This window comes from Phodopus roborovskii, unplaced genomic scaffold, assembly GCF_943737965.1.
Source record: "Phodopus roborovskii unplaced genomic scaffold, PHOROB, whole genome shotgun sequence".
NCBI lineage: Eukaryota > Metazoa > Chordata > Mammalia > Rodentia > Cricetidae > Phodopus > Phodopus roborovskii.
Window position 1 is genome coordinate 11,151,957 of NW_026126517.1, and position 6,727 is coordinate 11,158,683.

Here is a 6,727-nt window from a genome sequence, read left to right on the forward strand (position 1 = left end):
TAGAACCCTTGCCTTGATATAACTAGTAGTTAAATGGTACAATTGATATAAAAAGTAGTTTAGCAGTGCCTCAGAAATCTAAACATAAAATCACTATACTGTCTTAGTTACTTTTCAATTGCTGTGCTAAGACACCATGACCAAGGCAACTTACAGAAGAACGAATTTATTGACTATCTTAGTCAGGGCTTCTATTGCTGTGAATAGACACCATGACCACGGCAACTCTTATGAAAACATTTAATTGGAGCATCTCTCTTACAGATTCAGATGTTCAGCCAATTATCATCATGGCAGGTTGACATGGTACTGGAGTAGTAACAGAAAGTCCTACATCTTGCACTCAACAGGAAGTCAACTGACACATTGGGTGGTATCCTCAAATCATAGGACACCTCACCTACAACAAGGCTATACCCACTCTGACAAAGCCACACCTCCTAATAGTGCCACTCCCTATGAGATTATGGGGCTCAATACATTCAAACTACCATATTCTACTCCCTGACCCCCATAAACACATTTAGTTCAATTTCAAAAGTCCTCATAGTCTATCAAAGTCTCTTCTGAGATTCATGCAATCACTTAACTGTAATCACCTATAAGTTTCAAAATCAAAAAGCAGATCACATACTTTCAACATATAATGCACAGGATACACATTACCTTTTCAAAATGTGGGGAAGGGAATATTGGACCAAAGCAAGACCCAAAACCAGCTAAGCAAAGTCCAAAGTCTGCATCTCCATGTCTGATGTCAAAACACCATTCAGATCTCCAGCTCTATTCAGCTTGGTTGACTGCAACACACATCTTTCTCTTGGGCTTGTTCCACTCCCTGTTAGCAGCTCTCCTCACCAGGTATCCCATGGCTCTGGCATCTCTGGTTCTCCAAGGCAATCCAGGCTTCAACTACACAACTTCATGCAATGGCCTCTCTAGGCCTCTACTCAGGCATACCACTGACACATGCCTGGTCTCAGCAGGTTTCCTTAGGCATGGAGGCAAATTCCATAACATGTTTCTTCTATCCTAAATCCAGAACCACATGACTGGAGCTGCAAAGTTCTGCTGATTGCTGGGGCTGGAACATGACCCCTTCATTCCATTCCATTTTCACCATCTTTCTGTTTTTGATTGTTACCTTCACTGCCTAAATTTGGCTGTCCTGGAACTTGTTCTGTAGACCAGGCTGTCCTCAAACTTGGAGATCTGTCAGCTTCTGCCTTCCCAGTGCTGGGATCAAAGATGTGTACTACCACACTTGGCTCTAAGACTTTCTTTAGTTCCTTGTCACAAGTTGCAAATTTAGCTGGGTAGAATCTTGCCCTGAGGTCACCACTCCCTTTATTCAATTTATTAATCCATTTATCTCCTTGAACACAGGATTAAGCTCCATTACACTTCCTAGTGAACTTTTTCTCCTTAAACTTTACATTTTGTGATTTACCCTGCTCATCTTGCTTCTTTGCATTATAAATCTTCATAAGAGTTATTACTAATAACCACATGACAGGGTTCTAGAGTAAGCTGTTTTGAGATTTTTCCATGCCGATGGAATTAATCCAAAGCTCTTCACTTTAGCATTAGGCAGAATCTTTGGACAAGGACAAAAGGCAGCTCCTTTCTTCACCAAAATATCACAAGACCATTCTCTAGGCCACATACTAACATTCTTCTCCTCTGAGACCTCTTGAACCCCATAGTTCATCATCAAATCACATTCAGCCCCTCTGTCTTCCATGCTTCTATTAGTATGGCCCATTAAGCAATACTTAAAACATTCTACTTAAAGCAGTACTTAAACCCTCAATGTCCATATTACTTTAAATAAAATCATGATCAGGCCTATCACAGCAATACCCCAGATCCTGATTCCAACTTCTGCCTTAGTTAGGGTTTCTATTGCTGTGAAGAGGGCACCATGACCATGGCAATGCTTATAAATGGAAATATTTTGGGTGATTTGCTTCCAGTTTTAGAGGTCTAGTCTATTATCATTATGGCAAGAAGCATGATAGTATTCAGACAGATGTGGTGCTGGAATAGTAGTTAAGAGATCTATATCTTGCAAGCAACAGGAAGTTGACTGACACACTGGGCAGTATCCTGAGCATAGGAAACCTCAAAGCCCACCCCAACAGTGACACACTTCCTCCAACAATGCCATACCCACTCCAACAAAGCCACACCTCCTACTTATATCACTCCCTGTGAGACAAATACATTCAAACTACCACATTGGCCTTACAGTTTCAGAAGCCCACAACCATTATGGCAGGGAGCACAGCAACAGGCAGGCAGACATGGTGTTGGAGCAATAGTTAAGAGCTTGCATCCTGATACACAAAGACAAAGCAGAAAGAGCTAACTAGGAATGCTACGGGCTTTGAAAACCTCTAAACCTGCCCCCACTAACACACCTTTCCCAACAAGGCCTCTCACTTCATAATCCTCTGTGCATGCCTGTGAGGGAATTGCATTAGCCTGCAGGCAAGACTGTGAGGGAATATTTAGATTATATTAGCCTCAGTGCATGCCTGTGGGTGAATATTTAGATTAGATTTAATTTAGATGGGAAGAAACAACCTAATGATGAGAGCACCACTTCATAACTTGGACTATATAAAGAAATCTAGCTGAACAAAGCATCCATTGGTCTCTGCAACCCAACTACAGATGCAATGGGAACAACTACCCCAAGCTCCTGCTACCAGGATTTCCCCACTGGAATAGACTCTGTCCTTTTAACCATGAACCAAAATAAGTCCTTTCTCTCTCAAGTGGTTTTTGTTGTTTTACCAAAGCAACAGAAGAAGTAACTAAAATACCAACTCTCTGCTCAATCTCCTTTACTTGGGTCTTGTTCTAGTTTGCTTTCTGTTGCTGTGATAAACTCCATGATCAAAAGCACAGGTTTTATTTTGGCTTACAGGTTACAGTCCATCATCTGGATAACCTGGAGGCAGGAACTAAAGCAAAAACCATGGAGGAATGCTTCTGACAGTCTTGCTTCCTCTGGCTTGCTTAGTGTCTTAGTTAGAGTTTCTAATGCTGTGAAGAGACATCATGACACAGAAAGTCCTAATGTAAAACATTTATTTGGAGCTGGCTTACAGTTTCAGAGGTTTAGTTCATTATTGTCATATCAGGACTCGGTGGAGAAGTCCTGCATCTCAGAAGGAATTGAGAATCCTACATCTAGATCTGCAAGCAGCAGGAAGAGAATACCACACTGGGTGTGGCTTGAGCATCTGAGACCTTAAAGCCCACCCCCAGTGACACATTTCCTCCAACAAGGCCACACCTACTCCAACCAGGCCTCGCCTCCCAATAGTGCCAGTCCCTATGAGCCTATGGGACCATTTTCATTCAAATTACCACACTCAGCTACTTCTCTTATATAGCACAGATCCTCCAGCCAAGAGATGCCTCCACCCACAGTGGGGTGACCCTCCCACATCAATCATCAATCAAGAAAATGCCTCACAGGCATTCTCATAGATGGATCTATGGAGGAAATTCCTCAAATGAAGTTTCCTCTTCCCAGAATAGGAACTCAAGAAGGGAATCTTGTATTATTTTAAGTTACTCTGAAACAGAAGTTTAAACTTTAACTTTTCCTGGGGATAAGGTTTCCCATGCCCTATTATCTGTAGGAGTGCCATGTGTCCTTTAACCTTTTAAAATTGAGAATGTCATATTCACATTACATGCAATGCTTTGATTCTCTTCCCTACAGTTCCTCTACTGTTTCCCCACCACCTGTCCCCTCCTAACTTCACATGCTATCCTTCTTATTTTTTAAATTTACTGATTTCATTTAGTGCTGTCTATATGTACACGGACGTAGGACTATCTGCTAAAACATGGGTAGCTTTTCAGTGGTCGCATTCCTGAAGAAAACACTCTCACTTTCCCAGCAGACATCAGTTGCTAATAGCTTCTTAGCTTGGGGCTTCATGAACACCTCCCTCATCCATGCTGGAATTTTGGTTTGCTTAATCTTGTGTCAGTCTTGTACATTCAGCCACAATTGCTATAAGTACCTGTGTGTAACAGCCCTGTTGTATCAAACAAATACATTCCCCTTAAACTTCTTTTCAGATTGTAAGGGTTTTCATGGGATTAAATCCTGATATTCAAGATATAAATTACAACAGATTTCCAGCAAGAAAGTAAATGTTTAAATTGCTCTACATTCACAAAATAGAATATTATACAGCAGTTAGAAAAATTTTAAAGAGGGCTAGAGAACTGAGTGGTTAAGGTTATATACTGTTCTTCAAGAAGACCTAAGTTCAATTTCCAACACCCACATCAGGTATTTCACAACTTCCTGCAACTCCAGCTCTAAGGCCTGACACAGTTTTCTGGCCTCTTGAGCACCTGTACACACACACACACACACACACACACACACACACACACACACACACACCACATGCACACACACTAAAATAAATCTTTTTTAAAAAGAAATAATTAGCAACAACACACATTAAGTCCACAAACAAAATTTTGTATGTGGAATCTGTACTAAACAGATTACAATACATTCACATTATTTTTAAGAATAAAGTGGTCGATCATTTACCAGACTTCTCAGGGCTTGGAGCCACAAAAGTAGAACTGAGTAACTATCCCAAGATTCCCTGATGTGTGGATATTATACTTTGGGGTTTTTCAAAATTCTTTCTAAATACCCTTGAAACTTCATCATGAAGTCCTAGATTGTATCAACCACAAAGAAAACAACAATGTCCTATTTGTTTGCTTGTTTGTTTAACCTACTAGTCTTATGATTGAGGAACTGAGACCCCTGGCATTCAGTTATTAATGGAAGATATTTATTAATTCATAGTATTTGGAGTTTTCCTATTCATCAATTGCCTGCTATCCTAGCATGTTTCATCTTTCCTCTGTCTTTCTCTTCTGTGCATAAAATTCCTTCCAGTGTATTCTGCAGTATTGGTAACCATGCATTCCTCTAGTTTATGCTCCCTGAGTCCGTAAGGCATTTCTGTCTCCAGATTTGAGAAAGAATTGTTGTTGTCATGATATAAAACGCCATTGTTCTGAAATTCATTTCCTATCCCCATGATACATAAATTTAGTCTTTAATGGTAGCCTGTAAAGTTCATGGGCTGAGCTGGCTAGTTTGTTGTTGTTGTTCTTTTGTGGATTTGTTTGTTTGGTTGTTTTGCTATTTTGATTTGGTTTTCAAGACAGGGAGGGTTTCTGGCTGTCCTAGAACTCACTCTGTATACCAGGCTGGCCTCAAACTCACAGAGATCTGCCTACTTCTTGCCTCCTGAGTGCTGGGAGTAAAAGCATGCACTACCACAACTGGCATTCTGGCTAGTTTTATGTCATCTTGACACAGCTAGACATCTGGGAGGAGGGAACCTCAAGTGAGAAAACGCCTCCATACAATTGAGTTATAGGCAGGTCTGTAGGGCATCTTCTTAATTAGTGATTGATGGGGAAGGGCCTAGTCAATTGTGGGTGGGGTCACCCTTGGGCAGGTGGTCCAGGGTTCTGTAACAAAGCAGTCTGTGCAAGCCAAGGGAAGCAAGTCAGTAAGCAGCTCTCCTCCATGGCCTCTGCATCAGCTCCTGCCTCTAGGTTCCTACGTTGAGTTCCTGTACTGACTTCCTTGAATGATAAACAGTGATGAGGAAGTATAATCCTAAAACCCTTTCCTCCCCAAGTTGTCTTAGTCATGGTGTTCCTTATAGCAATAGTAACACTAATTAAGATACATGCCCTTCATATTCTGTTAGCATATACTTGTTAGTGTCTGAATGTAGTTAATTCATCTATCTAGTCTTCTATCATTGATATTCTGTCTCCCATTAGGTCTAGTTGATTTGTGAAGTTTTATCCTGATTTTTATGTGCGTTAATGAACATTTTTTTCTGAAATTTCAATTTTATTTCTTCAATTTCTCTTTATTGAATTAATTTTTTAAATCTTGTATTGACTCCTTTACTGCATGCAGCTTATTATTTGTACTCTTTTTTAATTTGTTTCGGAGTTTTTTTGAATCCTCTTTGATTCCATTAAACATTTTGAATCCTTTTGGATTTAATCACTCTTTTTAGAATTCTGCATTGTTGAATTAGTATTGAATTAGTATTGTTCAGAGGAGTCATACTGCCTTGATTTTTTTTATTGTTTCTTAAATTTCTGCACTGGGACTTGTTCATCTGGGGTTGTTTCATTAGCTGGATTGTGTATTTCAGCTATTTTCTTTCAGTATTTACTCTTTTGTTGTTTTATTGAAAATAATGTTTTCATACAATATACGCCATCAAGCTGAAGTACTTACAACGTTCAGAGGGAACTAGATTAAGGTGTTCTTCCTCCCCAGGGGACAGGGTACTGTGTTCTGCTGTTAAACCCTCAGTCCATGTGCTCAGTGCTAGGTGAGAGCCTCAACACCACTCTGAGGTTCAAATATCAACTGAAAATGCAGCCACAGCCATCTCAAACATCAGTAATGACTGTGGAATGAAGTGACAAGGATAGACTGCATATATTTAGTGTCTAAGGTTAGTGATGGAACAGAAATAGACTAAGGTAGGCATGAGTCCATCAGTCTTCTATTCCTCCAAGTTCCTCAGTCCAGGGATCTTCAAACTCATTAGGTAGTCATTATGAACTCATGATTCCCCTTTTCTCTACCTCCAAGGGTCAGAATTAGAGGAATGCACCACCACAC